At 40.5% G+C, this 14,574-nt stretch overlaps 1 pseudogene; it reads right to left on the reverse strand.

Moving 5' to 3' along the window:
• Positions 1 to 1,144: 1,144 nt before the first annotated feature.
• Positions 1,145 to 2,121, reverse strand: LOC125120940 (olfactory receptor 1J4-like; annotated as a pseudogene).
• Positions 2,122 to 14,574: the final 12,453 nt, after the last annotated feature.

Below are 14,574 nucleotides of genomic sequence, written 5' to 3' on the forward strand. Positions count from 1 at the left end.
TTCACTTATTCACTTAAATAATCATTAAGATTAAGTTTCTCACAAATGTAATAGCGATGTATTCTCTAGAGACATAACAGTTAATAATACAAGTATCAATCCCTCTCTTAGAAAACACAAGCAAGTGGGGGGTGCATAAAATATTATTTATGCAAAATGAATGGCATGTAAATGCTAACAAGTGCTGCTGAATGATGAAAATCATGCAAGGAGATATTTCATAAAATACCCAGTGTTACAGGATTCTTAACTGAATGGTTGTACCTTTGGAAGCCAAGATATAGAAGGGATCTCAATGTCCATCAACACATGAACGATAAAGAAGCTGTGGTACATAATATAATAGAATATTACTTGGCCATATAAAGAAGAAAATAATGCCATTTGAGACAACATGGATGAGATTAGAGATTATCATACTAAATGAAGTAAACCAGAGAACATCATATATCATAAGATATTGCTTATATGTGGTATATAAAAAAATGACACAAATGAATTTACACACAAAATGAAAATAGATCCAGAGATATAGAAAACAGTTCCCAAAGGGGAAAGGGGGGAGGGACAAATTAGGAGTTTGTGGATAAAATATTCACAATACCATATATAAAACAGATAATGAACACGAATCAAATGTATAGCACATGGAACTATACTAAATATTTTGTAATAACATATATGGGAAAACAACCTGAAAAATATACTGTATATAATTAATTTAAAAGTGAATCATTTTGCTCTACACCTGAAATTAACACAAAATTGTTAGTCAATATATTTCAAGGTAATTAATCAATTAAAAATTTAAAAACCAATGGCCAGTAGGTGACTATAATAAGAAAGATAGATACATAGATATACATATATATATATATATAATTTTAAAAGCTGTAAAATACCAAATGTAGTAATAATATAACATAGGGAAAAAAACAAACTTTAAAAACACACATACAAACAGGAGTTTGATGCTTTGAAAACCAAAAAATTAAATGTGTGTTGTTGCAAATGATATATTTAGGGTTATGGAAGTATTAAAGGACAAGAGATATGACTAAAGTGAAAGAGATTAATCCAATAACAATGACTGCTTAAAGGACAATTAGGAAAGCCCTAGAGGCATTAGTGACCAACACACTTGTTAAGGCATCTCTGACAAGGTAAGTGAGTATATAAGTACATGGTTAGGTGATTCTAACTTAGTGAAACAGTTGTGGTTTCTCATAAGTATCCCCAGAGCCAATGTCATGTCTCTGTTCCTCAGGCTGTAGATGAAAGGGTTCAGCATGGGGGTGACCACTGTGTACATCACAGAAGAAATGATGTCTTTGTAATGAGACTGTCCTTATGAGGGGGAAAAGTACAGGGCCATAATTGTCCCATAGAATAGAGACACCACAGAGAGGTGGGAGCCACAGGTGGACAAGGCTTTGCAGATCCCTTTAGTAGAAGGGACCCTCTGGATGGAGAGCCCAATGTGAGCATAAGAGACAAGGATGCCAGTCAATGAAAAAATGAGACCCACAGACCCTAGAGTGAATATGATGAGCTCATTGAGAGAGGTGTCTGAGCAGGAGAGCTTAAGCAGAGCAGCAAGCTCACAGAAGAAGTGGGGTATGATGTTGTCAGCATCGAAAGTTGAACCAGGAGGAGTGTGTGGGTCAGTGCAGTGGCACAGGAGAGGAGCCAGGATCCAGCCAACAGAAATAAACACAGTTATTCCCTCATGATGATGGCATAGTGTACAGGGTAACAAATATCCACATACCTGTCATAGGCCATCACTGAAAGAAGGTTATCAATGCTAGAAATATATATGAAAAAATACATCTGTATTATATACCCTGCAAAGGAAATGGATTGATCCTGATTCTGCATATTCATCAGCATCTTAGGGACAGTGACAGATGAAAAGGAGACATCTGTGAGGGCCAGGTGGCTGAGGAAGAAGTACATGGGGGTGTGGAGGTGAGGGTCCAGGATGATGAGCAGATTCCCCAGCACTGTGGTCAGGTACATGCCTAGGAACAGGGCAAAGAACACACCCTGCTGCTCTGGCCAGTTGGGGAGCCTCAGGTGGAAGAACTTGGACATACAGCTCTGGTTCTCCCTCCTCATGCTCCTCTCTTGGTCTGCTGGGGAAGGAGGAGAGTGGGAAATATCAGAGACATTGAAGTTCCAATTGTGGCTACAAGGCTAGGTCCCTCACCTTCTCATGGATTAAAAAAAAAAAAAAACAACTGCCTGCATTTCTTTTTTTTTTTTTGTCTTTTTGTCTTTTGTTGTTGTAGTTGTTGTTGTTGCTGTTGCTATTTCTTGGGCCGCTCCCGCGGCATATGGAGGTTCCCAGGCTAGGGGTCGAATCGGAGCTGCAGCCACCGGCCTACGCCAGAGCCACAGCAACGCGGGATCCGAGCCGCGAATGCAACCTACACCACAGCTCAAGGCAACGCAGGATCGTTAACCCACTGAGCAAGGGCAGGGACCGAACCCGCAACCTCATGGTTCCTAGTCGGATTTGTTAACCACTGCGCCATGACGGGAACTCCTGCATTTCTTTTATTACCTACTATTGCCAAAGCAAGTAACAAACCCTAAACTTTCACCACTATACCTTTCAATGAAAACCAGACAATTCATTTTTTTCCTTTTTATCAATCATGTTTCTGACACTAAGCTACTAATTGGACATGGAACAATAAATACAGCATACAGGACCTCTTCTCTCTGGAGACTATCCCTCAAGGGCACACCTGACCATGGACTAACTAAGTTGGGAATGTGAAGCCATATTCCCTGTGCTATAATCTGGTCCCACCACTTTCTCACTGTAGAACTTGGATTTCTAAATCTCTCTTGGCTTCAGGTTGTGCCTCTATTATGTGAATATGCCAGTATCTCACCTTCATAGAGTTAAGAGAAAGGATTCTAATTCTTCAGGCATTAATATCTAAGAACACTTTCCTCTATAAAATAAACACCAAAAATTGCATACATTGTTTTTATTAGAGTATTTTATACTTCCCCAAAAATATCTAGTTCAGGCATTTAATAAACAGTATTATGAGGTCGTCCCCATAAAGTACCAAGAAGCAGACCTAAAGTTTATGTTAACTTATCTTAGTTCTCACACTCTAAAGGTGAGTTTCTGAGCTCTTATCCTATCACTGGGGTAAGTTCCCCACTCAAACTTGTCTTAATGCATGTTTATCTTCTTGCCAAAAAATATACCTCAATTCAGAGAATGTACTTCTATTCATTTCCATCTACATCTGATCCTCTAGGTTGGCTCAGTTCTCAATATTCATTGTTAGGAAGACACCTGAGATCTGAGATTGGGTCTGAGGACTGAGAGATACTGAAGGATTGTGGTATCTCTTAGAATTCAGATACTGGATTAACCAGCACTATTTCCTAATATTAATCTTTACAGTGATAGTAACTGAAAGTTAATGAATACAATGGAAGACAAATACGTCTTTCCATGATTGCCTCACTGAACATTTCAAGAGTCCTAGGAGGGATGGTGTTAAAACTTCACTTTTGGGAGTTCCCATTGCAGCTCAGCAGGTTAAGAACATAAAAGGTATCCATGAGGATACTGTTTCAAACACTGGCCTCACTCAGCTGCCTAAGGATACAGTGATACCATGAGCTGCAGTGTAGTTGGCAGAAAGGGATCAGATCTGACATTGCTGTGGCTGTGGTGTAGGCCAGCAGCTGGAGCTCTGATTTGACCCCTAGTGGGGCAACTGCTATATGATACAGGTGCAGACTTAAAAAAATTAAAAATTGAAAAAATATAAAACTGCACTATCAGCATACTTAGGAGTAGGAACTGAGCATTATCATAGAATTAGTAACAGATCTAGTCACATTTCTCTCCTGAGCTTTTAAATATATACTGGAATCTTTGCTTCCATGACTCTACTGTTCCTCCTTCTCTTTAGTGATACAAATAGGCAAGATCTTAATAAGAAATATTTCTGGATTAGAAGAAGTCCTCTGGTTCAGATAACTGTCTGCACTCAATCTCACAGAAGTTCAGGTTGCCAATTTTCTAAAGGCATTCATATGCCTTCAATGTCATTCAATCCAACATCTTTTATTTCTGGCTGGGAAGCAGATAACAGTGTTTTTCTCCCTGTGTTTTACCAACAGGAGTAGTAGTGAAATCGCTTAAACAATCTCACATAGTTATTGCATGGTGGAGCCTGTTCTCAAACATGGATTTTCTGATCATTTTTCACTACAGAAAATCCACCCATTTCTTTTTATGGGGTGTAGAGAGGCTAAGGTGAAATGCTAAAAGTGAAAAGGTGAAGGTTAAAATATGCCTGGGGATTGTGGACAAGATGGCAGAAGAGTAGGGGGACACGCTCACCCTCTCCCACAAACACAACAAAAAAGCACATCTACAGAACAAATGACTTGCACAGAACAGCAACCAATCGCTGGCAGAAGAACCTAAATTCCAATAACGGCAAGAAGTTCGTGACATTATTAGGCAAAACAAGAAAAAAGAGGAGAGTGAGAGAAGGTGAATCCGAGCTGGACGGGTGCTCCCGAAAGGGAACTGAGGAGGAGAAAGGGATCCCGCACCCTGGAAAGTCACCTACTTGGGGGAAAGATCAAATGAACCGGAGGAATCTCCAGATGCAGAGAAGAGTGTAGCAGTAAGTTGGAGTGCGGAAAAGCCGATCAAGAACTGAACGGACCATCTGAACTATGGGCACAGTCACCAAAAATTGAGATGCCTGGGTGGGGGCTGGGCACCAAGTCCTCGGCTCCGGAGGTTAGTTCCTGGGAAGGGTTGGGGGGGGCGGGGCAGAACGGAGACTGCTTGGGAGGTCTAGAAACGGGTCTGTCAAGTTTGACAGGGCAGAGACTGCCTGGGATACTAGAAAACAAAACAGTCACAGAGGAAGGGAGCAATACTTTAGGAGTGGGGAAGTGGAAAGCCACATCAGAGGGAACCTGGGAGAAGAGCCTGGTCTGCGCCCATGCTGGGGAGGGGAGAGAAGAAGGGGTGGGTCCCCATAGAATACTCCCCATGCCACAGCAAGCTTACAGGCCCACTGGCTAGCTGAAAGCTGTGCTTCCCAGTGCATCCCCTCCCCCCACCCCCACCACCCCCTATGCTCTCACCAGACCTGGGGCTGCCTGCCATCCAGGAGGGCTGGCCTCAACAATTGCCTGAAGCCTTCCACTGCAGGGGCTGTCCCTGCATAGGTCTGCTTGCCCTTTGGAGGAGCTACACCTCCGGAGAGAAGCACCAAACACCACCAGCCCCTGAGAAAAGGCCTGCAGCCCAGAAAAGCTAGAACAAGCCTAGTCAAGCTGTGAAAAGATCAGCCTAATTCTCCGACAGTCTTTCTGAGTTGGGCGGCCCTGGGGAGGAGCCTCTTGGGTTTTCAGAGGCCCTGCTACCCTCCCAAGCCCCCAGGGGGTGCCAAGCTATAGCAGATCGGCTGCATAGGACTGCCAGCTCCAGGCAGGACCCCTTGCAGCCCAGAAAAGCTGCAACAAGCCTGGCCAGGCCATGAAAAGATCTCAGGCGGTCTTTCTGAGTCGGGCTGCCCTGGGGAGGAGCCTCTTGGGTATTCAACGGCCCTGCTAGCTGCACAAGCCCCCAGGGGGTGCTGAGCTATAGTGGATCAGCTGCATAGGACTGCCAGCTCCAGGCAGGACCCCCTGAAGCCCAGAAAAGCTACAACAAGCTTGGCCAGACTGTGAAAAGATCTGTCTATATTCTCAGGTCGCCCTTCTGAGTTGGGCTGCCCTAGGGAAGAGCCTCTTAGGTTCTCAGTGACCCAGATAGCTGCTCCAGCCCCCAGGGGGTGCTGAACTCCTGAGGAACAGCTGCCCAACACTGCCAACCTCCTGCAAGAACCCCACAGCCTAAAAACACCAGAGCAAGTTCTGTTACCTGCGTGGTCTGGACCTCCCAGTCCTGTCTGCCCTCAGGAAGTCCTCCTTTGCTTCAAAGAAACACGGTTACCCCCATCAACACTCCAGAAAAGCCACACTGCCTCAAAAAAGACTGACCAACAATGCCAGCTCTCAGGAAACATTGCATGGCGGTGACAAGGCAAACACTGCCTGGTCACGGAGAATACAAATCCACCAGGAAAAAGAAAACAACAAGCAAGATGAAGAAGCTGAGAAACCACCCCCAGGCAAACCAACAGGAGAACTCACCTAAAACAGTCAACAATGAAACAGATCTCAGCAGTCTGACAGACCTGGAGTTCAAAAGAGAAATAGTGAAAATACGGAAGGAATTAAGAGAAGATATGAACAGTAATGCAGATACCCTCAGAAAGGAACTAGAAAATGTACGGAGGAGCCAAGAAAAATTAGAACATTCAGTTGCAGAGATACAAACGGAACTAAGGGCAGTAAAAACCAGAATAAATAATGCAGAAGAACGAATCAGTGATATAGAAGATAGAATAATGGAAATCACCCAATCAGGTCAGCAGACAGAAAACCAAATCAAAAAACTGGAAAGCAATATAAGAGACCTATGGGATAATATAAAGTGGGCCAATCTACGCATAATAGGAATTCCAGAAGGAGTAGAAAAAGATAAGGGAATGGAAAATATATTTGAAGAAATTATCATTGGAAACTTCACAAATCTAAAGGATACTGGGTTCAAGATACAGGAAGCACAGAGGGCCCCAAACAAGTTGAGCCCAAATATACCCACACCAGGACACATCATAATAAAAATGGCAAAAGTTAGTGATAAAGAGAGGATCCTCAAGGCAGCAAGAGAAAAGCAGAATGTTATCTACAAGGGAACCCCCATAAGCTTATCAGCTGACTTCTCTACAGAAACACTACAGGCCAGGAGCGAATGGCAAGAGATATTGAAAGTGCTCAAAGGAAAAAATACTCAACCTAGAATACTCTATCTAGCAAGAATATCAGTTAAAATAGAAGGGGAAATAAAAATGTTTTCCAACAAACAAAAACTAAAAGAATACAGCAACACAAAACCCAGGTTAAAAGAAATACTGAAAGGGCTTCCCTAAACCAAAAAGAAAGGAAGGAAAGGGAAGAAAAAAGAAAAGAAAAAAAAAGAAGAGGAAGAACTAGGACTGAATAAACCGCCATCAGAGAGCAGTTACTCAAATAAGCCAGCATACAGATTTAATCATGAACATGCTTCAAACAAAATAAAATTAAAAAGAAAAAATAAAAAAGAGTCATAAAAATCATAAAATGTGAGAAAGGGATGTTAGGAAATAAATAACCCTTTTTGTTTGTTTGTATGTTTCCCTTCTTAATTTTAATATAGTAATGAAGTGCTTGAACCTACAGGACCATCAGGCTAAAACACACAATTATAGGAAGGGGTTAGCATACTTAAAAAACAGGGCAACCACAAGCCAAAACCAAATACTGCATTTGCAAAAAATGAAAAAAACAAAACAAAACAATCAGAGAGATAATAACTGGAGACCATCCAAACAAAAAAAAGAAAAAAAGAAACGAAGAATGAGGAACCACAGAATCAACTGGAACATGCGGTTCAAAATGGCAATAAATCATCATCTATCAATTATCACCGTAAATGTCAATGGACTGAATGCTCCAATCAAAAGACACAGAGTGGCTGAGTGGATAAAAAGGCAAAAACCTTCAATATGCTGCCTACAAGAAACTCACTTTAGGACAAAGGATACATATAGATTGAAAGGGAAAGGGTGGGGGAAAATATTTCACGCCAATAGACATGACAGAAAAGCAGGAGTCACAACGCTCATATCAGACAAAATAGACTTTAAAACAAAAGACATAAAGAAAGACAAAGAAGGACACTACTTAATGATTAAGGGATCCATCCAAGGAGAGGATGTTACTATCGTCAACATATATGCCCCCAATACAGGAGCACCCAGATACATACAACAAATATTAACAGACACAAAGGGAGATATTGATGAGAATACAATCATAGTAGGAGACCTTAATACCCCCCTCACATCAATGGACAGATCCTCTAGACAGAAAACCAATAAAGCAACAGAGATCCTAAAGGAAACAATAGAACAGGTAGACTTCATTGATATCTTCAGGACACTACATCCAAAAAAAGCAGAATACACATTCTTCTCAAATGCTCATGGAACATTCTCAAGAATCAACCACATCTTGGGACACAAAGCTAATCTCAATAAATTTAGGAGCACAGAAATTATCTCAAGTATCTTCTCTGACCACAATGCCATGAAATTAGAAATCAACCATGGGAAAAGGAAAGAGAAAAAACCTACTGCATGGAGACTAAACAACATGCTACTAAAAAACCAATGGGTCAATGAGGAAATCAAGAAGGAAATTAAAAACGACCTTGAAACAAATGATAATGAAGACACAACCTCTCAAAATCTATGGGAGGCTGCAAAAGCAGTGCTCAGAGGGAAATTTATAGCAATACAGGCCTTCCTTAAAGAAGAAGAAAGATCCCAAATGGACAACTTAACCCTCCACCTAAAGGAATTAGAAAAAGAAGAACAAAAAAGTCCTAAAGTCAGCAGAAGGAAGGAAATTATAAAGATCAAAGAAGAAATCCATAAAATAGAGACTCAAAAAACAATAGAGAAAATTAATAAAGCCAAGAGCTGGTTCTTTGAAAAGGTAAACAAAATGGACAAACCCCTGGCCAGACTCACTCAAAAGAGGAGAGAAAGAACCCAAATAACCAAAATTAGAAATGAAAAAGGAGAAATCACAACAGATACTGCAGAAACACAAAAAACTATAAGAGAATACCATGAACAACTATATGGCAACAAGTTTGACAATCTGGAAGAAATGGACAATTTTCTAGAATCTTACCGCCTGCCAAAACTGAATCAAGTAGAAACAGACCAACTGAACAGACCCATCACTAGAAATGAGATTGAAGAGGTCATAAAATCACTCCCTACACATAAAAGTCCAGGACCAGATGGCTTCATAGGTGAATTCCATCAAACATATAAAGAGGAATTGGTGCCCATCCTCCTTAAACTCTTTCAAAAGGTTGAAGAAGAAGGAATATTCCCAAAGACATTCTATGAAGCCACCATCACCCTCATTCCAAAACCAGACAGAGATACCACCAAAAAAGAAAACTATCGCCCAATATCATTGATGAATATGGATGCAAAAATTCTCAACAAAATCTTAGCCAACCAAATCCAACAACATATCAAAAAAATTATACACCATGACCAGGTGGGGTTCATCCCAGGTTCACAAGGATGGTTCAACATACGCAAATCAATCAATATCATACACCACATTAACAAAAGAAAAGTCAAAAAGCATACGATCATCTCAATAGACGCAGAAAAAGCATTGGACAAAGTCCAACATCCATTCATGATCAAGACCCTCGCCAAAGTGGGTATAGAGGGAACATTCCTGAACAAAATCAAAGCCATTTAGGATAAACCCACAGCAAATATAATCCTCAATGGGGAAAAACTGAAAGCCTTCTCACTCCAATCTGGAACAAGACAGGGATGCCCACCCTCACCACTGCTCTTCAACATAGTTTTGGAAGTCCTAGCCACAGCAATTAGACAAACCAAAGAAATCAATGGCATCCATATAGGAAGAGAAGAGATCAAACTGTCCCTGTATGCAGATGACATGATACTATAGAGAGAAAACCCTAAGGACTCAACCCCAAAACTACTTGAACTGATTCATAAATTCAGCAAAGTAGCAGGATATAAGATTACCATTCAGAAGCCAGTCACATTTCTGTATACCAGCCGTGAAATATTAGAAAAGGAATACAAAAATACGGTGCCTTTTAAAATGGCACCTCACAAAATCAAATACCTCGGAATACACCTGACCAAGGAGGTAAAGGACCTGTATGCCAAGAACTATAAAACTTTAATCAAAGAAATCAAAGAAGATGTAAAGAAATGGAAAGATAGTCCATGTTCCTGGATCGGGAAAATCCATATTGTAAAAATGGCCACACTACCCAACGCAATCTACAGATTCCATGCAATCCCTATCAAATTACCCAGGACATTTTTCACAGAACTACAACAAACAATCCAAACATTTATATGGAACCACAAAAGACCCAGAATCGCCAATGTAATCCTGAAAACAAAAACCAAGCAGGAGGCATAACTCTCCCAGACTTCAAGAAATACTACAAAGCCTCAGTCATCAAAACATTGTGGTACTGGGATCAAAACAGACAGATAGACCAATGGAACAGAATAGAGAACCCGGAAATAAACCCTGACACCTATGGTCTATTAATCTTTGACAAGGGAGGAAAGAACATAAAATGGGACAAAGAAAGTCTATTCAGCAAGCATTGCTGGGAAACCTGGACAGATGCATGCAAAGCAATGAGACTAGAACACACCCACACACCATGCACAAAAATAAACTCAACATGGCTGAAAGACTTAAATATACGACAGGACACCATCAAATTCCTAGAAGAAAACATAGGCAAAACACTCTCTGACATCAACTGCATGAATATTTACTCAGGTCAGTCTCCCAAAGCAATAGAAATAAGACCAAAAATAAACCCATGGGACCTCATCAAACTGAAAAGCTTTTGCACAGCAAAGGAAACCCAAAAGAAAACAAAAAGACAACTTACAGAATGGGAGAAAATAGTTTCAAATGATGCAACCGACAAGGGCTTAATCTCTAGAATGTATAAACAACTTATACAACCCAACAGCAAAAAATTCCAATCAATCAATGGAAAAATGGGCAAAAGACCTGAATAGACATTTCTCCAAGGAAGATATACAGATGGCCAACAAACACATGAAAAAATGCTCAACATCCCTGGTTATAAGAGAAATGCAAATCAAAACTACCATGAGATATCACCTCACACCAGTCAGAATGGCCATCATTCATAACTCCACAGATAACAAGTGCTGGAGGGGCTGTGGAGAAAAGGGAACCCTCCTGCACTGTTGGTGGGAATGTAAACTGGTACAGCCACTATGGAGAACAGTATGGAAGTACCTTAGAAATCTATACATAGAACTTCCCTATGACCCCGCAATCCCACTCTTGGGCATCTATCCGGACAAAACTCTCCTTAAAAGAGACACGTGCACCCACATGTTCATTGCAGCACTATTCACAATAGCCAGGACATGGAAACAACCCAAATGTCCATCGACAGATGATTGGATTCAGAAGATGTGGTATATATACACAATGGAATACTACTCAGCCATAAAATGAATGACATAATGCCATTTGCAGCAACATGGATGGAGCTAGAGAATCTCATACTGAGTGAAATGAGCCAGAAAGACAAAGACAAATACCATATGATATCACTTATAACTGGAATCTAATATCCAGCACAAATGAACATCTCCTCAGAAAAGAAAATCATGGACTTGGAGAAGAGACTTGTGGCTTCCTGATGGGAGGGGGAGGGAGTGGGAGGGATCGGGAGCTTGGACTTATCAGACACAACTTAGAATAGATATACAAGGAGATCCTACTGAATAGCATTGAGAACTTTGTCTAGATACTCATGTTGCAACAGAAGAAAGGCTGGGGGAAAAATGTAAATGTAATGTATACATGTAAGGATAACCTGACCCCCTTGCTGTACAGTGGGAAAAAAAAAGGAAAAAAAATTAAATTAAATTAAATTAAATGTGGTCTATACATACAGTGGAATACTATTCAGCCTTAAAAAGGAAAGAAATCCTGATACAGCCACAAAATGAGTGACCCTGGAAGATATTATGCTAAGTAAAATCATTCATCACAAAAGTGTAAATATTGTAAGATGCCATTCATATGAGATTCCTATGAAGACTCAAGTTAATAGAGACAAAAAACAGAATGGAGACTTTCCAGGGCTGATCCAGGGGGGAAAAGGAGGAGTTATTGTTCAGTGAGGTAAAGAGATTCCATTTGGGAAGATTAAGAATTCTGGAGGTGGATGGTGGTGATGGTTGTGCAACAGCGTGGCTTACTTACTTCCACAGACATGTACACAATAATTATTGAAATGTTAAATTTGGTTACAAAATTTTATCACAATACAATTTTTTAATTCAGAAAATATATCATGAGTCAACAAATATTGAGAAAAATAACAATCAAAAGGAGACTGACCCCAAAATTAAATAAACCAGCTCATTATTTGGGAAGGATGAGTAAACAGACATCAGGAACTAAAAGTGGCAGACACAGGAGCCCCTCATGCAATATCAAGTAGCTTCCTGAAAATGTGTGTTTACTTCTGAGGTTTTGCTTTCACATCCAGGAAATGGTACAGGCCTAGCCCATGGATGGCCCTTGAAGTTTAGTAGCTCCACAGCACTTGACTCATTGCATTTTGCATAAATTTTCCAATAAATAGCTTCCTTTATAACTGCCCTTGTCTCTTTCTCCCCTTCCATCACCAGAGCTTTAAATGGGTCAGTTCTGAGCATACATGCAATGCGAGTGACATGAGAATTTGATTGATTAAATACCAGAGAGCTAAGATATTACAGATGCTGGAATACCAAGACCTATATCAGAATTCACAGTCATCTGATTAACTAAACAAGCTTCTAAAATTGACCCGAACTTATTCCCAGGAGTGGAAATGTGGAAATCATTAAACATCAATGAGGAACATAGCAAGAAGTTCAGTAGCCTTCAAGCCATTTGAAAAAAATTACCACCATCATAGCATAAAGAAGACTTAGTTTGCTACCTGTTTATGTCTAGAGCTGAGACAAAGGAATGACTCAGGCTGTGAGGCTGACTGACCAGGTCAAATGCATATACATATTTCCCAGGCCCTCACACTGGCCCTCTCTGCTCTACAGCCATCCAAGGAGAGGAGAAGGAGATTGTGAGTGCCTTATACACAGAAACAGACACGTCAGCATGACACATAGTGACAAAAGAGCAAAAACCCAGGTGCTGCTTTTTTTTTTGTCCCTCTCCAACCTATACTCATTATATTTGGAAGTAAATTTTGTACAGATTCATACCAACTGATTTACAACTTTCAAATGAAAACTTTTGTCACTTGCAACTTTTTTTAATTTATTTTCACTTTTTGATTTTCTAGGGATGCTCCTGCAGCATATGGAGGTTCCCAGGCTAGGGGTCTAATCAGAGCTCATAGCAACACTGGATCTTTAACCCACTGCGCAAGGCCAGGGATTGAACCTGCAACCTCATGGTTCCTAGACTGGATTTGGTAACCACTGAAGCACCAAGGGAACTCCAAATCACAACTTTAAAAACATACAAATAAGAGCACTTCTACAGTTATGGTGGGGATATAAAATGGTGACACCAATGTGGGAAACAGTATGGAGAATCCCCAAGATATTAAAAATAGAACTACCACAGGACCCAGCAATTCCACTTCTGGGTGTATACCATAAAGGACTGGAATTAGGAGCACAGAGATGTATCTACTCTCCCATGTGCATTGCAGCTCTGTACACAACAGATAAGCTATTGGAAACAAGCAGCATTTCCATCAACAGATGAATGGATAAATGTGGCATATACACACAATGGACTATAACTTTGTCTTTAAGAATGTTAATCCTGACATTTCTGACAAGGATGAACCAGGACGATGTTATGATAAGTGAAAGAAGCCAGTCCTACAAATACAAATATTGCAAAACTTCACTTTGAAAAACTCATAGAAGCAGAGAATAACTGGCAGTCACCAAGGGCTAGGGTTGGGGGAAATGCAGTGTTGTTATTTAATTAAAATAAAGTGTCAGTAATGCAAGATGAATTAGTTCTAGAGACCTGCTATACAGAATAATGCCTAGAGTCAAAAAGACTGTGCTGTACACATAAAAATTCCTTAAAAGGGTAAAACTCATGTTAAGTTTTCTTACCACATAAAAGGACACAGGGACATTTTGAGAGGAGACAGATAATGTTGATGACCTTGATTGTGGTGGTAGCTTCACAAGTGTGTGCACATGTCCAAACTCCTCACATATTTTGTAGATTAGGAGTTCCTGACTTGGTGCAGCAGAAATGAATGCAACTGGGAAACATGAGGTTGTGGGTTCAATCCCTGGCCTTTCTCAGTGGGTTAAGGATCCAGCATTGCCATTACCTGTGGTTTAGGTTGCAGAAGTGGCTCAGATCTGATGTTGCTGTGGCTCTGGTGTAGACCAGCAGCTACAACTCCAATTAAAACTCTAGCCTGGGAACATCCATATGATGTGGATGCAGCCCTATAAAGACAAAAGACAAAAAGAAAAAGTTGTACATTAAGTATGTGAAGATTTTTGTATGTTAGTTAAACCTCACAAGCTGTTTAATAAACATGCAAAGACCCACATCCAGTCACCCACTCAACTCACAATCCATATACACGTACACACAGAAACTCCCTGACAGACACTAAGAATCAGGTGTGGTCAAACTCAACAACACAAAAATAATGTAAAAAGAATCAAAATGCACACAGAAACCCAAGAATACACAGGTGTATTGCAGATTTCCAGCCTCCATGGTCTATTATTAGCACTGTACAATAGGACTTTCCAAAAGGATGGAAATACT

The sequence above is a fragment of the Phacochoerus africanus genome, chromosome 2 (genome assembly GCF_016906955.1).
Source record: "Phacochoerus africanus isolate WHEZ1 chromosome 2, ROS_Pafr_v1, whole genome shotgun sequence".
NCBI lineage: Eukaryota > Metazoa > Chordata > Mammalia > Artiodactyla > Suidae > Phacochoerus > Phacochoerus africanus.